The sequence below is a fragment of the Paramormyrops kingsleyae genome, chromosome 9, assembly GCF_048594095.1.
Source record: "Paramormyrops kingsleyae isolate MSU_618 chromosome 9, PKINGS_0.4, whole genome shotgun sequence".
Lineage (NCBI taxonomy): Eukaryota > Metazoa > Chordata > Actinopteri > Osteoglossiformes > Mormyridae > Paramormyrops > Paramormyrops kingsleyae.
The window spans coordinates 15,245,893-15,271,778 of record NC_132805.1 but is presented as its reverse complement, the minus strand read 5'-3'; the positions used below and the strand labels follow the sequence as shown (position 1 = coordinate 15,271,778).

Here is a 25,886-nt window from a genome sequence, read left to right as displayed (position 1 = left end):
GATAGAAGAAAAGTTGCAAGAGACTAAGACTTTAGACTTTCAACTGGATTATATGGCTCTGGCTCAGGTAAGACTGCTCTCACAGCTCAGCCTACCCTACCAGCAGTCTGCTCTGAATACAGCAAATGCTTTTTTGAAGCAAAGAGGAACGAGACTCTTTACCCTTTAATAAGAACCTGCGAGCCACAGCATGCTTACATTTTCCTCTCATCACCTGCTCATCCAACAAACATACTGCATTCAGTAAGAAAGGCACCTGGAGATACATGCAGTTTCATCAGTCATGGTGCTCAGCCTACCACAGGCATGCTCAGATTAAATTCACCCTGAGAACCACGTGCAAAAAAACTTAGCAGAAGCAACAGACTGCTCACGTCTTTCGCTCTCTTGTTTGTCTTTGTCAGACGTGACCTTCTTGCGTTTTGCTAAAAAACGCCACAGAGAGAAAATGCTCAGATTAAATTCACCCTGAGAACCACGTGCAAAAAAACTTAGCAGAAGCAACAGACTGCTCATACGTCTTTCGCTCTCTTGTTTGTCTTTGTCAGACGTGACCTTCTTGCGTGTTGCTAAGAAACGCCACAGAAAAGAAGTTCTCTTTCGTTACGTACCTCAAAAATCAGGGGAGAGCGCGAACGCAGTCCCCCACTACTAGAAATTATGCAGTCGAGATTCCCACATTTGGGGAATTCGCAGGAGTCAGCACAGCCGCAGTGCAATGGCTGGGCCTCACCCTGGGTGAACCACCTTCGTGATCATGGTATCTCCCCTGCCAGGTAAGTATGAGTTGAGCGAAGGTCATGTGACCCTGTTGTCCTACTCACCTGCCTACTCTGGGTCGCAGTGGGAAGGTAAAGCGTTGACTCCCATAATCCTCTGCGCAGACATTCTCTGTATGCGAGTGATACAGTTCAATGATTCTTTTTCCTTCCAAACACTTGCAATGACTTTTCCGTGGTAACCTTTAGTTTCGTCTCTGCGTTTCTTTGGTTTCACTTTCTGCCGAGGTCAGGAATTTTCTAAAGACACATTTGGGAAAATGCACTCTCCCGCACTGTTTTCTCTGCGTTCTCACAGCCTCGACAGATGTACGGCCGTCTCGCCGACCGTATCTGGCGGCTTGACGTCTGAAATGCATGATGAAATGTTCCACAGAAGAGACCAGCTGAGTACCCATTGCTCTGTCATGCTTAATATGAGAAGGAGCAAGAGCTCTAATCTGGGCTGAGCCTGAGGATAGAAGAAAAGTTGCAAGAGACTAAGACTTTAGACTTTCAACTGGATTATATGGCTCTGGCTCAGGTAAGACTGCTCTCACAGCTCAGCCTACCCTACCAGCAGTCTGCTCTGAATACAGCAAATGCTTTTTTGAAGCAAAGAGGAACGAGACTCTTTACCCTTTAATAAGAACCTGCGAGCCACAGCATGCTTACATTTTCCTCTCATCACCTGCTCATCCAACAAACATACTGCGTTCAGTAAGAAAGGCACCTGGAGATACATGCAGTTTCATCAGTCATGGTGCTCAGCCTACCACAGGCATGCTCAGATTAAATTCACCCTGAGAACCACGTGCAAAAAAACTTAGCAGAAGCAACAGACTGCTCACGTCTTTCGCTCTCTTGTTTGTCTTTGTCAGACGTGACCTTCTTGCGTTTTGCTAAAAAACGCCACAGAGAGAAAATGCTCAGATTAAATTCACCCTGAGAACCACGTGCAAAAAAACTTAGCAGAAGCAACAGACTGCTCATACGTCTTTCGCTCTCTTGTTTGTCTTTGTCAGACGTGACCTTCTTGCGTTTTGCTAAGAAACGCCACAGAAAAGAAGTTCTCTCTCGTTACGTACCTCAAAAATCAGGGGAGAGCGCGAACGCAGTCCCCCACTACCAGAAATTATGCAGTCGAGATTCCCACATTTGGGGAATTCACAGGAGTCAGCACAGCCGCAGTGCAATGGCTGGGCCTCACCCTAGGTGAACCACCTTCGTGATCATGGTATCTCCCTGCCAAGTAAGTATGAGTTGAGCGAAGGCCATGTGACCCTGTTGTCCTACTCACCTGCCTACTCTGGGTCGCAGTGGGAAGGTGGAGCGTTGACTCCCATAATCCTCTGCGCAGACATTCTCTGTATGCGAGTGATACAGTTCAATGATTCTTTTTCCTTCCAAACACTTGCAATGACTTTTCCGTGGTAACCTTTAGTTTCCTCTCTGCGTTTCTTTGGTTTCACCTTCTGCCGAGGTCAGGAATTTTCTAAAGACACATTTGGGAAAATGCACTCTCCCGCACTGTTTTCTCTGCGTTCTCACAGCCTCGACAGATGTACGGCCGTCTCGCCGACCGTATCTGGCGGCTTGACGTCTGAAATGCATGATGAAATGTTCCACAGAAGAGACCAGCTGAGTACCCATTGCTCTGTCATGCTTAATATGAGAAGGAGCAAGAGCTCTAATCTGGGCTGAGCCTGAGGATAGAAGAAAAGTTGCAAGAGACTAAGACTTTAGACTTTCAACTGGATTATATGGCTCTGGCTCAGGTAAGACTGCTCTCACAGCTCAGCCTACCCTACCAGCAGTCTGCTCTGAATACAGCAAATGCTTTTTTGAAGCAAAGAGGAACGAGACTCTTTACCCTTTAATAAGAATCTGCGAGCCACAGCATGCTTACATTTTCCTCTCATCACCTGCTCATCCAACAAACATACTGCGTTCAGTAAGAAAGGCACCTGGAGATACATGCAGTTTCATCAGTCATGGTGCTCAGCCTACCACAGGCATGCTCAGATTAAATTCACCCTGAAAACCACGTGCAAAAAAACTTATCAGAAGCAACAGACTGCTCATACGTCTTTCGCTCTCTTGTTTGTCTTTGTCAGACGTGACATTCTTGCGTTTTGCTAAGAAACGCCACAGAAAAGAAGTTCTCACTCGTTACGTACCTCAAAAATCAGGGGAGAGCGCGAACGCAGTCCCCCACTACCAGAAATTATGCAGTCGAGATTCCCACATTTGGGAAATTCGCAGGAGTCAGCACAGCCGCAGTGCAATGGCTGGGCCTCACCCTGGGTGAACCACCTTCGTGATCATGGTATCTCCCCTGCCAGGTAAGTATGAGTTGAGCGAAGGCCGTGTGACCCTGTTGTCCTACTCACCTGCCTACTCTGGGTCGCAGTGGGAAGGTAAAGCGTTGACTCCCATAATCCTCTGCGCAGACATTCTCTGTATGCGAGTGATACAGTTCAATGATTCTTTTTCCTTCCAAACACTTGCAATGACTTTTCCGTGGTAACCTTTAGTTTCGTCTCTGCGTTTCTTTGGTTTCACTTTCTGCCGAGGTCAGGAATTTTCTAAAGACACATTTGGGAAAATGCACTCTCCCGCACTGTTTTCTCTGCGTTCTCACAGCCTCGACAGATGTACGGCCGTCTCGTCGACCGTATCTGGCGGCTTGACGTCTGAAATGCATGATGAAATGTTCCACAGAAGAGACCAGCTGAGTACCCATTGCTCTGTCATGCTTAATATGAGAAGGAGCAAGAGCTCTAATCTGGGCTGAGCCTGAGGATAGAAGAAAAGTTGCAAGAGACTAAGACTTTAGACTTTCAACTGGATTATATGGCTCTGGCTCAGGTAAGACTGCTCTCACAGCTCAGCCTACCCTACCAGCAGTCTGCTCTGAATACAGCAAATGCTTTTTTGAAGCAAAGAGGAACGAGACTCTTTACCCTTTAATAAGAACCTGCGAGCCACAGCATGCTTACATTTTCCTCTCATCACCTGCTCATCCAACAAACATACTGCGTTCAGTAAGAAAGGCACCTGGAAATACATGCAGTTTCATCAGTCATGGTGCTCAGCCTACCACAGGCATGCTCCGATTAAATTCACCCTGAGAACCACGTGCAAAAAAACTTAGCAGAAGCAACAGACTGCTCATACGTCTTTCGCTCTCTTGTTTGTCTTTGTCAGACGTGACCTTCTTGCGTTTTGCTAAGAAACGCCACAGAAAAGAAGTTCTCTCTCGTTACGTACCTCAAAAATCAGGGGAGAGCACGAACGCAGTCCCCCACTACCAGAAATTATGCAGTCGAGATTCCCACATTTGGGGAATTCGCAGGAGTCAGCACAGCCGCAGTGCAATGGCTGGGCCTCACCCTGGGTGAACCACCTTCGTGATCATGGTATCTCCCCTGCCAGGTAAGTATGAGTTGAGCGAAGGCCATGTGACCCTGTTGTCCTACTCACCTGCCTACTCTGGGTCGCAGTGGGAAGGTAAAGCGTTGACTCCCATAATCCTCTGCGCAGACATTCTCTGTATGCGAGTGATACAGTTCAATGATTCTTTTTCCTTCCAAACACCTGCAATGACTTTTCCGTGGTAACCTTTAGTTTCGTCTCTGCGTTTCTTTGGTTTCACCTTCTGCCGAGGTCAGGAATTTTCTAAAGACACATTTGGGAAAATGCACTCTCCCGCACTGTTTTCTCTGCGTTCTCACAGCCTCGACAGATGTACGGCCGTCTCGCCGACCGTATCTGGCGGCTTGACGTCTGAAATGCATGATGAAATGTTCCACAGAAGAGACCAGCTGAGTACCCATTGCTCTGTCATGCTTAATATGAGAAGGAGCAAGAGCTCTAATCTGGGCTGAGCCTGAGGATAGAAGAAAAGTTGCAAGAGACTAAGACTTTAGACTTTCAACTGGATTATATGGCTCTGGCTCAGGTAAGACTGCTCTCACAGCAGCCTACCCTACCAGCAGTCTGCTCTGAATACAGCAAATGCTTTTTTGAAGCAAAGAGGAACGAGACTCTTTACCCTTTAATAAGAACCTGCGAGCCACAGCATGCTTACATTTTCCTCTCATCACCTGCTCATCCAACAAACATACTGCATTCAGTAAGAAAGGCACCTGGAGATACATGCAGTTTCATCAGTCATGGTGCTCAGCCTACCACAGGCATGCTCCGATTACTGTAAATTCACTCTGAGAACCACGTGCAAAAAAACTTAGCAGAAGCAACAGACTGCTCATACGTCTTTCGCTCTCTTGTTTGTCTTTGTCAGACGAGACCTTCTTGCGTTTTGCTAAGAAACGCCACAGAAAAGAAGTTCTCTCTCGTTACGTACCTCAAAAATCAGGGGAGAGCGCGAACGCAGTCCTCCACTACCAGAAATTATGCAGTCGAGATTCCCACATTTGGGGAATTCGCAGGAGTCAGCACAGCCGCAGTGCAATGGCTGGGCCTCACCCTGGGTGAACCACCTTCGTGATCATGGTATCTCCTCTGCTAGGTAAGTATGAGTTGAGTGAAGGCCATGTGACCCTGTTGTCCTACTCACCTGCCTACTCTGGGTCGCAGTGGGAAGGTAAAGCGTTGACTCCCATAATCCTCTGCGCAGACATTCTCTGTATGCGAGTGATACAGTTCAATGATTCTTTTTCTTTCCAAACACCTGCAATGACTTTTCCGTGGTAACCTTTAGTTTCGTCTCTGCGTTTCTTTGGTTTCACCTTCTGCCGAGGTCAGGAATTTTCTAAAGACACATTTGGGAAAATGCACTCTCCCGCACTGTTTTCTCTGCGTTCTCACAGCCTCGACAGATGTACGGCCGTCTCGCCGACCGTATCTGGCGGCTTGACGTCTGAAATGCATGATGAAATGTTCCACAGAAGAGACCAGCTGAGTACCCATTGCTCTGTCATGCTTAATATGAGAAGGAGCAAGAGCTCTAATCTGGGCTGAGCCTGAGGATAGAAGAAAAGTTGCAAGAGACTAAGACTTTAGACTTTCAACTGGATTATATGGCTCTGGCTCAGGTAAGACTGCTCTCACAGCTCAGCCTACCCTACCAGCAGTCTGCTCTGAATACAGCAAATGCTTTTTTGAAGCAAAGAGGAACGAGACTCTTTACCCTTTAATAAGAACCTGCGAGCCACAGCATGCTTACATTTTCCTCTCATCACCTGCTCATCCAACAAACATACTGCGTTCAGTAAGAAAGGCACCTGGAAATACATGCAGTTTCATCAGTCATGGTGCTCAGCCTACCACAGGCATGCTCAGATTAAATTCACCCTGAGAACCACGTGCAAAAAAACTTAGCAGAAGCAACAGACTGCTCATACGCCTTTCGCTCTCTTGTTTGTCTTTGTCAGACGTGACCTTCTTGCGTTTTGCTAAGAAACGCCACAGAAAAGAAGTTCTCTCTCGTTACGTACCTCAAAAATCAGGGGAGAGCGCGAACGCAGTCCCCCACTACCAGAAATTATGCAGTCGAGATTCCCACATTTGGGGAATTCGCAGGAGTCAGCACAGCCGCAGTGCAATGGCTGGGCCTCACCCTGGGTGAACCACCTTCGTGATCATGGTATCTCCCCTGCCAGGTAAGTATGAGTTGAGCGAAGGCCATGTGACCCTGTTGTCCTACTCACCTGCCTACTCTGGGTCGCAGTGGGAAGGTAAAGCATTGACTCCCATAATCCTCTGCGCAGACATTCTCTGTATGCGAGTGATACAGTTCAATGATTCTTTTTCCTTCCAAACACCTGCAATGACTTTTCCGTGGTAACCTTTAGTTTCGTCTCTGCGTTTCTTTGGTTTCACCTTCTGCCGAGGTCAGGAATTTTCTAAAGACACATTTGGGAAAATGCACTCTCCCGCACTGTTTTCTCTGCGTTCTCACAGCCTCGACAGATGTACGGCCGTCTCGCCGACCGTATCTGGCGGCTTGACGTCTGAAATGCATGATGAAATGTTCCACAGAAGAGACCAGCTGAGTACCCATTGCTCTGTCATGCTTAATATGAGAAGGAGCAAGAGCTCTAATCTGGGCTGAGCCTGAGGATAGAAGAAAAGTTGCAAGAGACTAAGACTTTAGACTTTCAACTGGATTATATGGCTCTGGCTCAGGTAAGACTGCTCTCACAGCTCAGCCTACCCTACCAGCAGTCTGCTCTGAATACAGCAAATGCTTTTTTGAAGCAAAGAGGAACGAGACTCTTTACCCTTTAATAAGAACCTGCGAGCCACAGCATGCTTACATTTTCCTCTCATCACCTGCTCATCCAACAAACATACTGCGTTCAGTAAGAAAGGCACCTGGAGATACATGCAGTTTCATCAGTCATGGTGCTCAGCCTACCACAGGCATGCTCCGATTAAATTCACCCTGAGAACCACGTGCAAAAAAACTTAGCAGAAGCAACAGACTGCTCATACGTCTTTCGCTCTCTTGTTTGTCTTTGTCAGACGTGACCTTCTTGCGTTTTGCTAAGAAACGCCACAGAAAAGAAGTTCTCTCTCGTTACATACCTCAAAAATCAGGGGAGAGCGCGAACGCAGTCCCCCACTACCAGAAATTATGCAGTCGAGATTCCCACATTTGGGGAATTCGCAGGAGTCAGCACAGCCGCAGTGCAATGGCTGGGCCTCACCCTGGGTGAACCACCTTCGTGATCATGGTATCTCCCCTGCCAGGTAAGTATGAGTTGAGCGAAGGCCATGTGACCCTGTTGTCCTACTCACCTGCCTACTCTGGGTCGCAGTGGGAAGGTAAAGCGTTGACTCCCATAATCCTCTGCGCATTCATTCTCTGTATGCGAGTGATACAGTTCAATGATTCTTTTTCCTTACAAACACTTGCAATGACTTTTCCGTGGTAACCTTTAGTTTCGTCTCTGCGTTTCTTTGGTTTCACTTTCTGCCGAAGTCAGGAATTTTCTAAAGACACATTTGGGAAAATGCACTCTCCCGCACTGTTTTCTCTGCGTTCTCACAGCCTCGACAGATGTACGGCCGTCTCGCCGACCGTATCTGGCGGCTTGACGTCTGAAATGCATGATGAAATGTTCCACAGAAGAGACCAGCTGAGTACCCATTGCTCTGTCATGCTTAATATGAGAAGGAGCAAGAGCTCTAATCTGGGCTGAGGATAGAAGAAAAGTTGCAAGGGACTAAGACTTTAGACTTTCAACTGGATTATATGGCTCTGGCTCAGGTAAGACTGCTCTCACAGCTCAGCCTACCCTACCAGCAGTCTGCTCTGAATACAGCAAATGCTTTTTTGAAGCAAAGAGGAACGAGACTCTTTACCCTTTAATAAGAACCTGCGAGCCACAGCATGCTTACATTTTCCTCTCATCACCTGCTCATCCAACAAACATACTGCGTTCAGTAAGAAAGGCACCTGGAGATACATGCAGTTTCATCAGTCATGGTGCTCAGCCTACCACAGGCATGCTCCGATTAAATTCACCCTGAGAACCACGTGCAAAAAAACTTAGCAGAAGCAACAGACTGCTCATACGTCTTTCGCTCTCTTGTTTGTCTTTGTCAGACGTGACCTTCTTGCATTTTGCTAAGAAACGCCACAGAAAAGAAGTTCTCTCTCGTTACGTACCTCAAAAATCAGGGGAGAGCGCGAACGCAGTCCCCCACTACCAGAAATTATGCAGTCGAGATTCCCACATTTGGGGAATTCGCAGGAGTCAGCACAGCCGCAGTGCAATGGCTGGGCCTCACCCTGGGTGAACCACCTTCGTGATCATGGTATCTCCCCTGCCAGGTAAGTATGAGTTGAGCGAAGGCCATGTGACCCTGTTGTCCTACTCACCTGCCTACTCTGGGTCGCAGTGGGAAGGTAAAGCGTTGACTCCCATAATCCTCTGCACAGACATTCTCTGTATGCGAGTGATACAGTTCAATGATTCTTTTTCCTTACAAACACTTGCAATGACTTTTCCGTGGTAACCTTTAGTTTCGTCTCTGCGTTTCTTTGGTTTCACCTTCTGCCGAGGTCAGGAATTTTCTAAAGACACATTTGGGAAAATGCACTCTCCCGCACTGTTTTCTCTGCGTTCTCACAGCCTCGACAGATGTACGGCCGTCTCGCCGACCGTATCTGGCGGCTTGACGTCTGAAATGCATGATGAAATGTTCCACAGAAGAGACCAGCTGAGTACCCATTGCTCTGTCATGCTTAATATGAGAAGGAGCAAGAGCTCTAATCTGGGCTGAGGATAGAAGAAAAGTTGCAAGGGACTAAGACTTTAGACTTTCAACTGGATTATATGGCTCTGGCTCAGGTAAGACTGCTCTCACAGCTCAGCCTACCCTACCAGCAGTCTGCTCTGAATACAGCAAATGCTTTTTTGAAGCAAAGAGGAACGAGACTCTTTACCCTTTAATAAGAACCTGCGAGCCACAGCATGCTTACATTTTCCTCTCATCACCTGCTCATCCAACAAACATACTGCGTTCAGTAAGAAAGGCACCTGGAGATACATGCAGTTTCATCAGTCATGGTGCTCAGCCTACCACAGGCATGCTCAGATTAAATTCACCCTGAGAACCACGTGCAAAAAAACTTAGCAGAAGCAACAGACTGCTCACGTCTTTCGCTCTCTTGTTTGTCTTTGTCAGACGTGACCTTCTTGCGTTTTGCTAAAAAACGCCACAGAGAGAAAATGCTCAGATTAAAATCACCCTGAGAACCACGTGCAAAAAAACTTAGCAGAAGCAACAGACTGCTCATACGTCTTTCGCTCTCTTGTTTGTCTTTGTCAGACGTGACCTTCTTGCGTTTTGCTAAGAAACGCCACAGAAAAGAAGTTCTCTCTCGTTACGTACCTCAAAAATCAGGGGAGAGCGCGAACGCAGTCCCCCACTACCAGAAATTATGCAGTCGAGATTCCCACATTTGGGGAATTCGCAGGAGTCAGCACAGCCGCAGTGCAATGGCTGGGCCTCACCCTGGGTGAACCACCTTCGTGATCATGGTATCTCCCCCTGCCAGGTAAGTATGAGTTGAGCGAAGGCCATGTGACCCTGTTGTCCTACTCACCTGCCTACTCTGGGTCGCAGTGGGAAGGTAAAGCGTTTACTCCCATAATCCTCTGCGCATTCATTCTCTGTATGCGAGTGATACAGTTCAATGATTCTTTTTCCTTACAAACACTTGCAATGACTTTTCCGTGGTAACCTTTAGTTTCGTCTCTGCGTTTCTTTGGTTTCACTTTCTGCCGAAGTCAGGAATTTTCTAAAGACACATTTGGGAAAATGCACTCTCCCGCACTGTTTTCTCTGCGTTCTCACAGCCTCGACAGATGTACGGCCGTCTCGCCGACCGTATCTGGCGGCTTGACGTCTGAATTGCATGATGAAATGTTCCACAGAAGAGACCAGCTGAGTACCCATTGCTCTGTCATGCTTAATATGAGAAGGAGCAAGAGCTCTAATCTGGGCTGAGGATAGAAGAAAAGTTGCAAGGGACTAAGACTTTAGACTTTCAACTGGATTATATGGCTCTGGCTCAGGTAAGACTGCTCTCACAGCTCAGCCTACCCTACCAGCAGTCTGCTCTGAATACAGCAAATGCTTTTTTGAAGCAAAGAGGAACGAGACTCTTTACCCTTTAATAAGAACCTGCGAGCCACAGCATGCTTACATTTTCCTCTCATCACCTGCTCATCCAACAAACATACTGCGTTCAGTAAGAAAGGCACCTGGAGATACATGCAGTTTCATCAGTCATGGTGCTCAGCCTACCACAAGCATGCTCCGATTAAATTCACCCTGAGAACCACGTGCAAAAAAACTTAGCAGAAGCAACAGACTGCTCATACGTCTTTCGCTCTCTTGTTTGTCTTTGTCAGACGTGACCTTCTTGCGTTTTGCTAAGAAACGCCACAGAAAAGAAGTTCTCTCTCGTTACGTACCTCAAAAATCAGGGGAGAGCGCGAACGCAGTCCCCCACTACCAGAAATTATGCAGTCGAGATTCCCACATTTGGGGAATTCGCAGGAGTCAGCACAGCCGCAGTGCAATGGCTGGGCCTCACCCTGGGTGAACCACCTTCGTGATCATGGTATCTCCCCTGCCAGGTAAGTATGAGTTGAGCGAAGGCCATGTGACCCTGTTGTCCTACTCACCTGCCTACTCTGGGTCGCAGTGGGAAGGTAAAGCGTTGACTCCCATAATCCTCTGCGCATTCATTCTCTGTATGCGAGTGATACAGTTCAATGATTCTTTTTCCTTACAAACACTTGCAATGACTTTTCCGTGGTAACCTTTAGTTTCGTCTCTGCGTTTCTTTGGTTTCACTTTCTGCCGAAGTCAGGAATTTTCTAAAGACACATTTGGGAAAATGCACTCTCCCGCACTGTTTTCTCTGCGTTCTCACAGCCTCGACAGATGTACGGCCGTCTCGCCGACCGTATCTGGCGGCTTGACGTCTGAATTGCATGATGAAATGTTCCACAGAAGAGACCAGCTGAGTACCCATTGCTCTGTCATGCTTAATATGAGAAGGAGCAAGAGCTCTAATCTGGGCTGAGGATAGAAGAAAAGTTGCAAGGGACTAAGACTTTAGACTTTCAACTGGATTATATGGCTCTGGCTCAGGTAAGACTGCTCTCACAGCTCAGCCTACCCTACCAGCAGTCTGCTCTGAATACAGCAAATGCTTTTTTGAAGCAAAGAGGAACGAGACTCTTTACCCTTTAATAAGAACCTGCGAGCCACAGCATGCTTACATTTTCCTCTCATCACCTGCTCATCCAACAAACATACTGCGTTCAGTAAGAAAGGCACCTGGAGATACATGCAGTTTCATCAGTCATGGTGCTCAGCCTACCACAGGCATGCTCAGATTAAATTCACCCTGAGAACCACGTGCAAAAAAACTTAGCAGAAGCAACAGACTGCTCACGTCTTTCGCTCTCTTGTTTGTCTTTGTCAGACGTGACCTTCTTGCGTTTTGCTAAAAAACGCCACAGAGAGAAAATGCTCCGATTAAATTCACCCTGAGAACCACGTGCAAAAAAACTTAGCAGAAGCAACAGACTGCTCATACGTCTTTCGCTCTCTTGTTTGTCTTTGTCAGACGTGACCTTCTTGCGTTTTGCTAAGAAACGCCACAGAAAAGAAGTTCTCTCTCGTTACGTACCTCAAAAATCAGGGGAGAGCGCGAACGCAGTCCCCAACTACCAAAAATTATGCAGTCGAGATTCCCACATTTGGGGAATTCGCAGGAGTCAGCACAGCCGCAGTGCAATGGCTGGGCCTCACCCTGGGTGAACCACCTTCGTGATCATGGTATCTCCCCTGCCAGGTAAGTATGAGTTGAGCGAAGGCCATGTGACCCTGTTGTCCTACTCACCTGCCTACTCTGGGTCGCAGTGGGAAGGTAAAGCATCGACTCCCATAATCCTCTGCGCAGACATTCTCTGTATGCGAGTGATACAGTTCAATGATTCTTTTTCCTTCCAAACACTTGCAATGACTTTTCCATGGTAACCTTTAGTTTCGTCTCTGCTTTTCTTTGGTTTCACTTTCTGCCGAGGTCAGGAATTTTCTAAAGACACATTTGGGAAAATGCACTCTCCCGCACTGTTTTCTCTGCGTTCTCACAGCCTCGACAGATGTACGGCCGTCTCGCCGACCGTATCTGGCGGCTTGACGTCTGAAATGCATGATGAAATGTTCCACAGAAGAGACCAGCTGAGTACCCATTGCTCTGTCATGCTTAATATGAGAAGGAGCAAGAGCTCTAATCTGGGCTGAGCCTGAGGATAGAAGAAAAGTTGCAAGAGACTAAGACTTTAGACTTTCAACTGGATTATATGGCTCTGGCTCAGGTAAGACTGCTCTCACAGCTCAGCCTACCCTACCAGCAGTCTGCTCTGAATACAGCAAATGCTTTTTTGAAGCAAAGAGGAACGAGACTCTTTACCCTTTAATAAGAACCTGCGAGCCACAGCATGCTTACATTTTCCTCTCATCACCTGCTCATCCAACAAACATACTGCGTTCAGTAAGAAAGGCACCTGGAGATACATGCAGTTTCATCAGTCATGGTACTCAGCCTACCACAGGCATGCTCAGATTAAATTCACCCTGAGAACCACGTGCAAAAAAACTTAGCAGAAGCAACAGACTGCTCATACGTCTTTCGCTCTCTTGTTTGTCTTTGTCAGACGTGACCTTCTTGCGTTTTGCTAAGAAACGCCACAGAAAAGAAGTTCTCTCTCGTTATGTACCTCAAAAATCAGGGGAGAGCGCGAACGCAATCCCCCCCCTACCAGAAATTATGCAGTCGAGATTCCCACATTTGGGGAATTCGCAGGAGTCAGCACAGCCGCAGTGCAATGGCTGGGCCTCACCCTGGGTGAACCACCTTCGTGATCATGGTATCTCCCCTGCCAGGTAAGTATGAGTTGAGCGAAGGCCATGTGACCCTGTTGTCCTACTCACCTGCCTACTCTGGGTCGCAGTGGGAAGGTAAAGCATCGACTCCCATAATCCTCTGCGCAGACATTCTCTGTATGCGAGTGATACAGTTCAATGATTCTTTTTCCTTCCAAACACTTGCAATGACTTTTCCATGGTAACCTTTAGTTTCGTCTCTGCGTTTCTTTGGTTTCACTTTCTGCCGAGGTCAGGAATTTTCTAAAGACACATTTGGGAAAATGCACTCTCCCGCACTGTTTTCTCTGCGTTCTCACAGCCTCGACAGATGTACGGCCGTCTCGCCGACCGTATCTGGCGGCTTGACGTCTGAATTGCATGATGAAATGTTCCACAGAAGAGACCAGCTGAGTACCCATTGCTCTGTCATGCTTAATATGAGAAGGAGCAAGAGCTCTAATCTGGGCTGAGGATAGAAGAAAAGTTGCAAGGGACTAAGACTTTAGACTTTCAACTGGATTATATGGCTCTGGCTCAGGTAAGACTGCTCTCACAGCTCAGCCTACCCTACCAGCAGTCTGCTCTGAATACAGCAAATGCTTTTTTGAAGCAAAGAGGAACGAGACTCTTTACCCTTTAATAAGAACCTGCGAGCCACAGCATGCTTACATTTTCCTCTCATCACCTGCTCATCCAACAAACATACTGCGTTCAGTAAGAAAGGCACCTGGAGATACATGCAGTTTCATCAGTCATGGTGCTCAGCCTACCACAGGCATGCTCAGATTAAATTCACCCTGAGAACCACGTGCAAAAAAACTTAGCAGAAGCAACAGACTGCTCACGTCTTTCGCTCTCTTGTTTGTCTTTGTCAGACGTGACCTTCTTGCGTTTTGCTAAAAAACGCCACAGAGAGAAAATGCTCAGATTAAAATCACCCTGAGAACCACGTGCAAAAAAACTTAGCAGAAGCAACAGACTGCTCATACGTCTTTCGCTCTCTTGTTTGTCTTTGTCAGACGTGACCTTCTTGCGTTTTGCTAAGAAACGCCACAGAAAAGAAGTTCTCTCTCGTTACGTACCTCAAAAATCAGGGGAGAGCGCGAACGCAGTCCCCCACTACCAGAAATTATGCAGTCGAGATTCCCACATTTGGGGAATTCGCAGGAGTCAGCACAGCCGCAGTGCAATGGCTGGGCCTCACCCTGGGTGAACCACCTTCGTGATCATGGTATCTCCCCTGCCAGGTAAGTATGAGTTGAGCGAAGGCCATGTGACCCTGTTGTCCTACTCACCTGCCTACTCTGGGTCGCAGTGGGAAGGTAAAGCGTTGACTCCCATAATCCTCTGCGCATTCATTCTCTGTATGCGAGTGATACAGTTCAATGATTCTTTTTCCTTACAAACACTTGCAATGACTTTTCCGTGGTAACCTTTAGTTTCGTCTCTGCGTTTCTTTGGTTTCACTTTCTGCCGAAGTCAGGAATTTTCTAAAGACACATTTGGGAAAATGCACTCTCCCGCACTGTTTTCTCTGCGTTCTCACAGCCTCGACAGATGTACGGCCGTCTCGCCGACCGTATCTGGCGGCTTGACGTCTGAAATGCATGATGAAATGTTCCACAGAAGAGACCAGCTGAGTACCCATTGCTCTGTCATGCTTAATATGAGAAGGAGCAAGAGCTCTAATCTGGGCTGAGCCTGAGGATAGAAGAAAAGTTGCAAGAGACTAAGACTTTAGACTTTCAACTGGATTATATGGCTCTGGCTCAGGTAAGACTGCTCTCACAGCTCAGCCTACCCTACCAGCAGTCTGCTCTGAATACAGCAAATGCTTTTTTGAAGCAAAGAGGAACGAGACTCTTTACCCTTTAATAAGAACCTGCGAGCCACAACATGCTTACATTTTCCTCTCATCACCTGCTCATCCAACAAACATACTGCGTTCAGTAAGAAAGGCACCTGGAGATACATGCAGTTTCATCAGTCATGGTGCTCAGCCTACCACAGGCATGCTCCGATTAAATTCACCCTGAGAACCACATGCAAAAAAACTTAGCAGAAGCAACAGACTGCTCATACGTCTTTCGCTCTCTTGTTTGTCTTTGTCAGACATGACCTTCTTGCGTTTTGCTAAGAAACGCCACAGAAAAGAAGTTCTCTCTCGTTACGTACCTCAAAAATCAGGGGAGAGCGCGAACGCAGTCCCCCACTGCCAGAAATTATGCAGTCGAGATTCCCACATTTGGGGAATTCGCAGGAGTCAGCACAGCCGCAGTGCAATGGCTGGGCCTCACCCTGGGTGAACCACCTTCGTGATCATGGTATCTCCCCTGCCAGGTAAGTATGAGTTGAGCGAAGGCCATGTGACCCTGTTGTCCTACTCACCTGCCTACTCTGGGTCGCAGTGGGAAGGTAAAGCGTTGACTCCCATAATCCTCTGCGCAGACATTCTCTGTATGCGAGTGATACAGTTCAATGATTCTTTTTCCTTCCAAACACTTGCAATGACTTTTCCATGGTAACCTTTAGTTTCGTCTCTGCTTTTCTTTGGTTTCACTTTCTGCCGAGGTCAGAAATTTTCTAAAGACACATTTGGGAAAATGCACTCTCCCGCACTGTTTTCTCTGCGTTCTCACAGCCTCGACAGATGTACGGCCGTCTCGCCGACCGTATCTGGCGGCTTGACGTCTGAATTGCATGATGAAATGTTCCACAGAAGAGACCAGCTGAGTACCCATTGCTCTGTCATGCTTAATATGAGAAGGAGCAAGAGCTCTAATCTGGGCTGAGGATAGAAGAAAAGTTGCAAGGGACTAAGACTTTAGACTTTCAACTGGATTATATGGCTCTGGCTCAGGTAAGACTGCTCTCACAGCTCAGCCTACCCTACCAGCAGTCTGCTCTGAATACAGCAAATGCTTTTTTGAAGCAAAGAGGAACGAGACTCTTTACCCTTTAATAAGAACCTGCGAGCCACAGCATGCTTACATTTTCCTCTCATCACCTGCTCATCCAACAAACATACTGCGTTCAGTAAGAAAGGCACCTGGAGATACATGCAGTTTCATCAGTCATGGTGCTCAGCCTACCACAGGCATGCTCAGATTAAATTCACCCTGAGAACCACGTGCAAAAAAACTTAGCAGAAGCAACAGACTGCTCACGTCTTTCGCTCTCTTGTTTGTCTTTGTCAGACGTGACCTTCTTGCGTTTTGCTAAAAAACACCACAGAGAGAAAATGCTCCGATTAAATTCACCCTGAGAACCACGTGCAAAAAAACTTAGCAGAAGCAACAGACTGCTCATACGTCTTTCGCTCTCTTGTTTGTCTTTGTCAGACGTGACCTTCTTGCGTTTTGCTAAGAAACGCCACAGAAAAGAAGTTCTCTCTCGTTACGTACCTCAAAAATCAGGGGAGAGCGCGAACGCAGTCCCCCACTACCAGAAATTATGCAGTCGAGATTCCCACATTTGGGGAATTCGCAGGAGTCAGCACAGCCGCAGTGCAATGGCTGGGCCTCACCCTGGGTGAACCACCTTCGTGATCATGGTATCTCCCCTGCCAGGTAAGTATGAGTTGAGCGAAGGCCATGTGACCCTGTTGTCCTACTCACCTGCCTACTCTGGGTCGCAGTGGGAAGGTAAAGCGTTGACTCCCATAATCCTCTGCACAGACATTCTCTGTATGCGAGTGATACAGTTCAATGATTCTTTTTCCTTACAAACACTTGCAATGACTTTTCCGTGGTAACCTTTAGTTTCGTCTCTGCGTTTCTTTGGTTTCACCTTCTGCCGAGGTCAGGAATTTTCTAAAGACACATTTGGGAAAATGCACTCTCCCGCACTGTTTTCTCTGCGTTCTCACAGCCTCGACAGATGTACGGCCGTCTCGCCGACCGTATCTGGCGGCTTGACGTCTGAAATGCATGATGAAATGTTCCACAGAAGAGACCAGCTGAGTACCCATTGCTCTGTCATGCTTAATATGAGAAGGAACAAGAGCTCTAATCTGGGCTGAGCCTGAGGATAGAAGAAAAGTTGCAAGAGACTAAGACTTTAGACTTTCAACTGGATTATATGGCTCTGGCTCAGGTAAGACTGCTCTCACAGCTCAGCCTACCCTACCAGCAGTCTGCTCTGAATACAGCAAATGCTTTTTTGAAGCAAAGAGGAACGAGACTCTTTACCCTTTAATAAGAACCTGCGAGCCACAGCATGCTTACATTTTCCTCTCATCACCTGCTCATCCAACAAACATACTGCGTTCAGTAAGAAAGGCACCTGGAGATACATGCAGTTTCATCAGTCATGGTGCTCAGCCTACCACAGGCATGCTCCGATTAAATTCACCCTGAGAACCACGTGCAAAAAAACTTAGCAGAAGCAACAGACTGCTCATACGTCTTTCGCTCTCTTGTTTGTCTTTGTCAGACGTGACCTTCTTGCGTTTTGCTAAGAAACGCCACAGAAAAGAAGTTCTCTCTCGTTACGTACCTCAAAAATCAGGGAAGAGCGCGAACGCAGTCCCCCACTACCAGAAATTATGCAGTCGAGATTCCCACATTTGGGGAATTCGCAGGAGTCAGCACAGCCCAAGTGCAATGGCTGGGCCTCACCCTGGGTGAACCACCTTCGTGATCATGGTATCTCCCCTGCCAGGTAAGTATGAGTTGAGCGAAGACCATGTGACCCTGTTGTCCTACTCACCTGCCTACTCTGGGTCGCAGTGGGAAGGTAAAGCGTTGACTCCCATAATCCTCTGCGCAGACATTCTCTGTATGCGAGTGATACAGTTCAATGATTCTTTTTCCTTCCAAACACTTGCAATGACTTTTCCGTGGTAACCTTTAGTTTCGTCTCTGCGTTTCTTTGGTTTCACCTTCTGCCGAGGTCAGGAATTTTCTAAAGACACATTTGGGAAAATGCACTCTCCCGCACTGTTTTCTCTGCGTTCTCACAGCCTCGACAGATGTACGGCCGTCTCGCCGACCGTATCTGGCGGCTTGACGTCTGAAATGCATGATGAAATGTTCCACAGAAGAGACCAGCTGAGTACCCATTGCTCTGTCATGCTTAATATGAGAAGGAGCAAGAGCTCTAATCTGGGCTGAGCCTGAGGATAGAAGAAAAGTTGCAAGAGACTAAGACTTTAGACTTTCAACTGGATTATATGGCTCTGGCTCAGGTAAGACTGCTCTCACAGCTCAGCCTACCCTACCAGCAGTCTGCTCTGAATACAGCAAATGCTTTTTTGAAGCAAAGAGGAACGAGACTCTTTACCCTTTAATAAGAACCTGCGAGCCACAGCATGCTTACATTTTCCTCTCATCACCTGCTCATCCAACAAACATACTGCGTTCAGTAAGAAAGGCACCTGGAGATACATGCAGTTTCATCAGTCATGGTGCTCAGCCTACCACAAGCATGCTCCGATTAAATTCACCCTGAGAACCACGTGCAAAAAAACTTAGCAGAAGCAACAGACTGCTCATACGTCATTCGCTCTCTTGTTTGTCTTTGTCAGACGTGACCTTCTTGCGTTTTGCTAAGAAACGCCACAGAAAAGAAGTTCTCTCTCGTTACGTACCTCAAAAATCAGGGGAGAGCGCGAACGCAGTCCCCCACTACCAGAAATTATGCAGTCGAGATTCCCACATTTGGGGAATTCGCAGAAGTCAGCACAGCCGCAGTGCAATGGCTGGGCCTCACCCTGGGTGAACCACCTTCGTGATCATGGTATCTCCCCTGCCAGGTAAGTATGAGTTGAGCGAAGGCCATGTGACCCTGTTGTCCTACTCACCTGCCTACTCTGGGTCGCAGTGGGAAGGTAAAGCGTTGACTCCCATAATCCTCTGCACAGACATTCTCTGTATGCGAGTGATACAGTTCAATGATTCTTTTTCCTTACAAACACTTGCAATGACTTTTCCGTGGTAACCTTTAGTTTCGTCTCTGCGTTTCTTTGGTTTCACCTTCTGCCGAGGTCAGGAATTTTCTAAAGACACATTTGGGAAAATGCACTCTCCCGCACTGTTTTCTCTGCGTTCTCACAGCCTCGACAGATGTACGGCCGTCTCGCCGACCGTATCTGGCGGCTTGACGTCTGAAATGCATGATGAAATGTTCCACAGAAGAGACCAGCTGAGTACCCATTGCTCTGTCATGCTTAATATGAGAAGGAACAAGAGCTCTAATCTGGGCTGAGCCTGAGGATAGAAGAAAAGTTGCAAGAGACTAAGACTTTAGACTTTCAACTGGATTATATGGCTCTGGCTCAGGTAAGACTGCTCTCACAGCTCAGCCTACCCTACCAGCAGTCTGCTCTGAATACAGCAAATGCTTTTTTGAAGCAAAGAGGAACGAGACTCTTTACCCTTTAATAAGAACCTGCGAGCCACAGCATGCTTACATTTTCCTCTCATCACCTGCTCATCCAACAAACATACTGCGTTCAGTAAGAAAGGCACCTGGAGATACATGCAGTTTCATCAGTCATGGTGCTCAGCCTACCACAGGCATGCTCAGATTAAATTCACCCTGAGAACCACGTGCAAAAAAACTTAGCAGAAGCAACAGACTGCTCACGTCTTTCGCTCTCTTGTTTGTCTTTGTCAGACGTGACCTTCTTGCGTTTTGCTAAAAAACGCCACAGAGAGAAAATGCTCAGATTAAAATCACCCTGAGAACCACGTGCAAAAAAACTTAGCAGAAGCAACAGACTGCTAATACGTCTTTCGCTCTCTTGTTTGTCTTTGTCAGACGTGACCTTCTTGCGTTTTGCTAAGAAACGCCACAGAAAAGAAGTTCTCTCTCATTACGTACCTCAAAAATCAGGGAAGAGCGCGAACGCAGTCCCCCACTACCAGAAATTATGCAGTCGAGATTCCCACATTTGGGGAATTCGCAGGAGTCAGCACAGCCGCAGTGCAATGGCTGGGCCTCACCCTGGGTGAACCACCTTCGTGATCATGGTATCTCCCCTGCCAGGTAAGTATGAGTTGAGCGAAGGCCATGTGACCCTGTTGTCCTACTCACCTGCCTACTCTGGGTCGCAGTGGGAAGGTAAAGCGTTGACTCCCATAATCCTCTGCGCAGACATTCTCTGTATGCGAGTGATACAGTTCAATGATTCTTTTTCCTTCCAAACACCTGCAATGACTTCTCCGTGGTAACCTTTAGTTTCGTCTCTGCGTTTCTTTGGTTTCACCTTCTGCCGAGGTCAGGAATTTTCTAAAGACACATTTGGGAAAATGCACTCTCCCGCACTGTTTTCTCTGCGTTCTCACAGCCTCGACAGATGTACGGCCGTCTCGCCGACCGTATCTGGCGGCTTGACGTCTGAAATGCATGATGAAATGTTCCACAGAAGAGACCAGCTGAGTACCCATTGCTCTGTCATGCTTAATATGAGAAGGAGCAAGAGCTCTAATCTGGGCTGAGCCTGAGGATAGAAGAAAAGTTGCAAGAGACTAAGACTTTAGACTTTCAACTGGATTATATGGCTCTGGCTCAGGTAAGACTGCTCTCACAGCTCAGCCTACCCTACCAGCAGTCTGCTCTGAATACAGCAAATGCTTTTTTGAAGCAAAGAGGAACGAGACTCTTTACCCTTTAATAAGAACCTGCGAGCCACAGCATGCTTACATTTTCCTCTCATCACCTGCTCATCCAACAAACATACTGCGTTCAGTAAGAAAGGCACCTGGAGATACATGCAGTTTCATCAGTCATGGTGCTCAGCCTACCACAGGCATGCTCAGATTAAATTCACCCTGAGAACCACGTGCAAAAAAACTTAGCAGAAGCAACAGACTGCTCATACGTCATTCGCTCTTTTGTTTGTCTTTGTCAGACGTGACCTTCTTGCGTTTTGCTAAAAAACGCCACAGAGAGAAAATGCTCAGATTAAAATCACCCTGAGAACCACGTGCAAAAAAACTTAGCAGAAGCAACAGACTGCTCATACGTCTTTCGCTCTCTTGTTTGTCTTTGTCAGACGTGACCTTCTTGCGTTTTGCTAAGAAACGCCACAGAAAAGAAGTTCTCTCTCGTTACGTACCTCAAAAATCAGGGGAGAGCGCGAACGCAGTCCCCCACTACCAGAAATTATGCAGTCGAGATTCCCACATTTGGGGAATTCGCAGGAGTCAGCACAGCCGCAGTGCAATGGCTGGGCCTCACCCTGGGTGAACCACCTTCGTGATCATGGTATCTCCCCTGCCAGGTAAGTATGAGTTGAGCGAAGGCCATGTGACCCTGTTGTCCTACTCACCTGCCTACTCTGGGTCGCAGTGGGAAGGTAAAGCGTTGACTCCCATAATCCTCTGCACAGACATTCTCTGTATGCGAGTGATACAGTTCAATGATTCTTTTTCCTTCCAAACACTTGCAATGACTTTTCCATGGTAACCTTTAGTTTCGTCTCTGCGTTTCTTTGGTTTCACTTTCTGCCGAGGTCAGGAATTTTCTAAAGACACATTTGGGAAAATGCACTCTCCCGCACTGTTTTCTCTGCGTTCTCACAGCCTCGACAGATGTACGGCCGTCTCGCCGACCGTATCTGGCGGCTTGACGTCTGAATTGCATGATGAAATGTTCCACAGAAGAGACCAGCTGAGTACCCATTGCTCTGTCATGCTTAATATGAGAAGGAGCAAGAGCTCTAATCTGGGCTGAGGATAGAAGAAAAGTTGCAAGGGACTAAGACTTTAGACTTTCAACTGGATTATATGGCTCTGGCTCAGGTAAGACTGCTCTCACAGCTCAGCCTACCCTACCAGCAGTCTGCTCTGAATACAGCAAATGCTTTTTTGAAGCAAAGAGGAACGAGACTCTTTACCCTTTAATAAGAACCTGCGAGCCACAGCATGCTTACATTTTCCTCTCATCACCTGCTCATCCAACAAACATACTGCGTTCAGTAAGAAAGGCACCTGGAGATACATGCAGTTTCATCAGTCATGGTGCTCAGCCTACCACAGGCATGCTCAGATTAAATTCACCCTGAGAACCACGTGCAAAAAAACTTAGCAGAAGCAACAGACTGCTCACGTCTTTCGCTCTCTTGTTTGTCTTTGTCAGACGTGACCTTCTTGCGTTTTGCTAAAAAACGCCACAGAGAGAAAATGCTCAGATTAAAATCACCCTGAGAACCACGTGCAAAAAAACTTAGCAGAAGCAACAGACTGCTCATACGTCTTTCGCTCTCTTGTTTGTCTTTGTCAGACGTGACCTTCTTGCGTTTTGCTAAGAAACGCCACAGAAAAGAAGTTCTCTCTCGTTACGTACCTCAAAAATCAGGGAAGAGCGCGAACGCAGTCCCCCACTACCAGAAATTATGCAGTCGAGATTCCCACATTTGGGGAATTCGCAGGAGTCAGCACAGCCGCAGTGCAATGGCTGGGCCTCACCCTGGGTGAACCACCTTCGTGATCATGGTATCTCCCCTGCCAGGTAAGTATGAGTTGAGCGAAGACCATGTGACCCTGTTGTCCTACTCACCTGCCTACTCTGGGTCGCAGTGGGAAGGTAAAGCGTTGACTCCCATAATCCTCTGCGCAGACATTCTCTGTATGCGAGTGATACAGTTCAATGATTCTTTTTCCTTCCAAACACTTGCAATGACTTTTCCGTGGTAACCTTTAGTTTCGTCTCTGCGTTTCTTTGGTTTCACCTTCTGCCGAGGTCAGGAATTTTCTAAAGACACATTTGGGAAAATGCACTCTCCCGCACTGTTTTCTCTGCGTTCTCACAGCCTCGACAGATGTACGGCCGTCTCGCCGACCGTATCTGGCGGCTTGACGTCTGAAATGCATGATGAAATGTTCCACAGAAGAGACCAGCTGAGTACCCATTGCTCTGTCATGCTTAATATGAGAAGGAGCAAGAGCTCTAATCTGGGCTGAGCCTGAGGATAGAAGAAAAGTTGCAAGAGACTAAGACTTTAGACTTTCAACTGGATTATATGGCTCTGGCTCAGGTAAGACTGCTCTCACAGCTCAGCCTACCCTACCAGCAGTCTGCTCTGAATACAGCAAATGCTTTTTTGAAGCAAAGAGGAACGAGACTCTTTACCCTTTAATAAGAACCTGCGAGCCACAGCATGCTTACATTTTCCTCTCATCACCTGCTCATCCAACAAACATACTGCGTTCAGTAAGAAAGGCACCTGGAGATACATGCAGTTTCATCAGTCATGGTGCTCAGCCAACCACAAGCATGCTCCGATTAAATTCACCCTGAGAACCACGTGCAAAAAAACTTAGCAGAAGCAACAGACGGCTCATACGTCATTCGCTCTCTTGTTTGTCTTTGTCAGACGTGACCTTCTTGCGTTTTGCTAAGAAACGCCACAGAAAAGAAGTTCTCTCTCGTTACGTACCTCAAAAATCAGGGGAGAGCGCGAACGCAGTCCCCCACTACCAGAAATTATGCAGTCGAGATTCCCACATTTGGGGAATTCGCAGAAGTCAGCACAGCCGCAGTGCAATGGCTGGGCCTCACCCTGGGTGAACCACCTTCGTGATCATGGTATCTCCCCTGCCAGGTAAGTATGAGTTGAGCGAAGGCCATGTGACCCTGTTGTCCTACTCACCTGCCTACTCTGGGTCGCAGTGGGAAGGTAAAGCGTTGACTCCCATAATCCTCTGCACAGACATTCTCTGTATGCGAGTGATACAGTTCAATGATTCTTTTTCCTTACAAACACTTGCAATGACTTTTCCGTGGTAACCTTTAGTTTCGTCTCTGCGTTTCTTTGGTTTCACCTTCTGCCGAGGTCAGGAATTTTCTAAAGACACATTTGGGAAAATGCACTCTCCCGCACTGTTTTCTCTGCGTTCTCACAGCCTCGACAGATGTACGGCCGTCTCGCCGACCGTATCTGGCGGCTTGACGTCTGAAATGCATGATGAAATGTTCCACAGAAGAGACCAGCTGAGTACCCATTGCTCTGTCATGCTTAATATGAGAAGGAACAAGAGCTCTAATCTGGGCTGAGCCTGAGGATAGAAGAAAAGTTGCAAGAGACTAAGACTTTAGACTTTCAACTGGATTATATGGCTCTGGCTCAGGTAAGACTGCTCTCACAGCTCAGCCTACCCTACCAGCAGTCTGCTCTGAATACAGCAAATGCTTTTTTGAAGCAAAGAGGAACGAGACTCTTTACCCTTTAATAAGAACCTGCGAGCCACAGCATGCTTACATTTTCCTCTCATCACCTGCTCATCCAACAAACATACTGCGTTCAGTAAGAAAGGCACCTGGAGATACATGCAGTTTCATCAGTCATGGTGCTCAGCCTACCACAGGCATGCTCAGATTAAATTCACCCTGAGAACCACGTGCAAAAAAACTTAGCAGAAGCAACAGACTGCTCACGTCTTTCGCTCTCTTGTTTGTCTTTGTCAGACGTGACCTTCTTGCGTTTTGCTAAAAAACGCCACAGAGAGAAAATGCTCAGATTAAAATCACCCTGAGAACCACGTGCAAAAAAACTTAGCAGAAGCAACAGACTGCTAATACGTCTTTCGCTCTCTTGTTTGTCTTTGTCAGACGTGACCTTCTTGCGTTTTGCTAAGAAACGCCACAGAAAAGAAGTTCTCTCTCATTACGTACCTCAAAAATCAGGGAAGAGCGCGAACGCAGTCCCCCACTACCAGAAATTATGCAGTCGAGATTCCCACATTTGGGGAATTCGCAGGAGTCAGCACAGCCGCAGTGCAATGGCTGGGCCTCACCCTGGGTGAACCACCTTCGTGATCATGGTATCTCCCCTGCCAGGTAAGTATGAGTTGAGCGAAGGCCATGTGACCCTGTTGTCCTACTCACCTGCCTACTCTGGGTCGCAGTGGGAAGGTAAAGCGTTGACTCCCATAATCCTCTGCGCAGACATTCTCTGTATGCGAGTGATACAGTTCAATGATTCTTTTTCCTTCCAAACACCTGCAATGACTTCTCCGTGGTAACCTTTAGTTTCGTCTCTGCGTTTCTTTGGTTTCACCTTCTGCCGAGGTCAGGAATTTTCTAAAGACACATTTGGGAAAATGCACTCTCCCGCACTGTTTTCTCTGCGTTCTCACAGCCTCGACAGATGTACGGCCGTCTCGCCGACCGTATCTGGCGGCTTGACGTCTGAAATGCATGATGAAATGTTCCACAGAAGAGACCAGCTGAGTACCCATTGCTCTGTCATGCTTAATATGAGAAGGAGCAAGAGCTCTAATCTGGGCTGAGCCTGAGGATAGAAGAAAAGTTGCAAGAGACTAAGACTTTAGACTTTCAACTGGATTATATGGCTCTGGCTCAGGTAAGACTGCTCTCACAGCTCAGCCTACCCTACCAGCAGTCTGCTCTGAATACAGCAAATGCTTTTTTGAAGCAAAGAGGAACGAGACTCTTTACCCTTTAATAAGAACCTGCGAGCCACAGCATGCTTACATTTTCCTCTCATCACCTGCTCATCCAACAAACATACTGCGTTCAGTAAGAAAGGCACCTGGAGATACATGCAGTTTCATCAGTCATGGTGCTCAGCCTACCACAGGCATGCTCAGATTAAATTCACCCTGAGAACCACGTGCAAAAAAACTTAGCAGAAGCAACAGACTGCTCATACGTCATTCGCTCTTTTGTTTGTCTTTGTCAGACGTGACCTTCTTGCGTTTTGCTAAAAAACGCCACAGAGAGAAAATGCTC

At 47.2% G+C, this 25,886-nt stretch overlaps 22 non-coding genes across 22 annotated transcripts; all 22 read right to left on the bottom strand.

Annotated features, from left to right (window-relative positions):
• Window positions 1-620: 620 nt before the first annotated feature.
• On the bottom strand, window positions 621-784 carry LOC140592838 (U1 spliceosomal RNA). The gene has a single exon (XR_011993291.1). It is a non-coding gene; the product is annotated as a U1 spliceosomal RNA (small nuclear RNA).
• A 1,071-nt stretch (window positions 785-1,855) lies between these two features.
• LOC140592907 (U1 spliceosomal RNA) lies at window positions 1,856-2,018 on the bottom strand. The gene has a single exon (XR_011993359.1). It is a non-coding gene; the product is annotated as a U1 spliceosomal RNA (small nuclear RNA).
• Window positions 2,019-2,947: 929 nt separating this feature from the next.
• LOC140592801 (U1 spliceosomal RNA) lies at window positions 2,948-3,111 on the bottom strand. The gene has a single exon (XR_011993254.1). It is a non-coding gene; the product is annotated as a U1 spliceosomal RNA (small nuclear RNA).
• A 929-nt stretch (window positions 3,112-4,040) lies between these two features.
• LOC140592865 (U1 spliceosomal RNA) lies at window positions 4,041-4,204 on the bottom strand. The gene has a single exon (XR_011993317.1). It is a non-coding gene; the product is annotated as a U1 spliceosomal RNA (small nuclear RNA).
• A 932-nt stretch (window positions 4,205-5,136) lies between these two features.
• On the bottom strand, window positions 5,137-5,300 carry LOC140592906 (U1 spliceosomal RNA). Its single transcript, XR_011993358.1, has one exon. It is a non-coding gene; the product is annotated as a U1 spliceosomal RNA (small nuclear RNA).
• Window positions 5,301-6,229: 929 nt separating this feature from the next.
• On the bottom strand, window positions 6,230-6,393 carry LOC140592798 (U1 spliceosomal RNA). The gene has a single exon (XR_011993251.1). It is a non-coding gene; the product is annotated as a U1 spliceosomal RNA (small nuclear RNA).
• A 929-nt stretch (window positions 6,394-7,322) lies between these two features.
• Window positions 7,323-7,486, bottom strand: LOC140592797 (U1 spliceosomal RNA). The gene has a single exon (XR_011993250.1). It is a non-coding gene; the product is annotated as a U1 spliceosomal RNA (small nuclear RNA).
• A 923-nt stretch (window positions 7,487-8,409) lies between these two features.
• LOC140592796 (U1 spliceosomal RNA) lies at window positions 8,410-8,573 on the bottom strand. Its single transcript, XR_011993249.1, has one exon. It is a non-coding gene; the product is annotated as a U1 spliceosomal RNA (small nuclear RNA).
• A 1,065-nt stretch (window positions 8,574-9,638) lies between these two features.
• Window positions 9,639-9,803, bottom strand: LOC140592895 (U1 spliceosomal RNA). The gene has a single exon (XR_011993347.1). It is a non-coding gene; the product is annotated as a U1 spliceosomal RNA (small nuclear RNA).
• Window positions 9,804-10,726: 923 nt separating this feature from the next.
• Window positions 10,727-10,890, bottom strand: LOC140592795 (U1 spliceosomal RNA). The gene has a single exon (XR_011993248.1). It is a non-coding gene; the product is annotated as a U1 spliceosomal RNA (small nuclear RNA).
• Window positions 10,891-11,955: 1,065 nt separating this feature from the next.
• On the bottom strand, window positions 11,956-12,119 carry LOC140592805 (U1 spliceosomal RNA). The gene has a single exon (XR_011993258.1). It is a non-coding gene; the product is annotated as a U1 spliceosomal RNA (small nuclear RNA).
• Window positions 12,120-13,048: 929 nt separating this feature from the next.
• On the bottom strand, window positions 13,049-13,213 carry LOC140592802 (U1 spliceosomal RNA). Its single transcript, XR_011993255.1, has one exon. It is a non-coding gene; the product is annotated as a U1 spliceosomal RNA (small nuclear RNA).
• Window positions 13,214-14,278: 1,065 nt separating this feature from the next.
• Window positions 14,279-14,442, bottom strand: LOC140592794 (U1 spliceosomal RNA). Its single transcript, XR_011993247.1, has one exon. It is a non-coding gene; the product is annotated as a U1 spliceosomal RNA (small nuclear RNA).
• Window positions 14,443-15,371: 929 nt separating this feature from the next.
• Window positions 15,372-15,535, bottom strand: LOC140592806 (U1 spliceosomal RNA). The gene has a single exon (XR_011993259.1). It is a non-coding gene; the product is annotated as a U1 spliceosomal RNA (small nuclear RNA).
• A 1,065-nt stretch (window positions 15,536-16,600) lies between these two features.
• LOC140592793 (U1 spliceosomal RNA) lies at window positions 16,601-16,764 on the bottom strand. The gene has a single exon (XR_011993246.1). It is a non-coding gene; the product is annotated as a U1 spliceosomal RNA (small nuclear RNA).
• A 929-nt stretch (window positions 16,765-17,693) lies between these two features.
• On the bottom strand, window positions 17,694-17,857 carry LOC140592826 (U1 spliceosomal RNA). The gene has a single exon (XR_011993279.1). It is a non-coding gene; the product is annotated as a U1 spliceosomal RNA (small nuclear RNA).
• A 929-nt stretch (window positions 17,858-18,786) lies between these two features.
• LOC140592851 (U1 spliceosomal RNA) lies at window positions 18,787-18,950 on the bottom strand. Its single transcript, XR_011993304.1, has one exon. It is a non-coding gene; the product is annotated as a U1 spliceosomal RNA (small nuclear RNA).
• A 1,071-nt stretch (window positions 18,951-20,021) lies between these two features.
• Window positions 20,022-20,185, bottom strand: LOC140592863 (U1 spliceosomal RNA). The gene has a single exon (XR_011993315.1). It is a non-coding gene; the product is annotated as a U1 spliceosomal RNA (small nuclear RNA).
• Window positions 20,186-21,258: 1,073 nt separating this feature from the next.
• Window positions 21,259-21,422, bottom strand: LOC140592792 (U1 spliceosomal RNA). Its single transcript, XR_011993245.1, has one exon. It is a non-coding gene; the product is annotated as a U1 spliceosomal RNA (small nuclear RNA).
• Window positions 21,423-22,487: 1,065 nt separating this feature from the next.
• Window positions 22,488-22,651, bottom strand: LOC140592861 (U1 spliceosomal RNA). Its single transcript, XR_011993314.1, has one exon. It is a non-coding gene; the product is annotated as a U1 spliceosomal RNA (small nuclear RNA).
• Window positions 22,652-23,580: 929 nt separating this feature from the next.
• Window positions 23,581-23,744, bottom strand: LOC140592850 (U1 spliceosomal RNA). Its single transcript, XR_011993303.1, has one exon. It is a non-coding gene; the product is annotated as a U1 spliceosomal RNA (small nuclear RNA).
• Window positions 23,745-24,815: 1,071 nt separating this feature from the next.
• Window positions 24,816-24,979, bottom strand: LOC140592860 (U1 spliceosomal RNA). The gene has a single exon (XR_011993313.1). It is a non-coding gene; the product is annotated as a U1 spliceosomal RNA (small nuclear RNA).
• Between the last annotated feature and the right edge of the window lie 907 nt (window positions 24,980-25,886).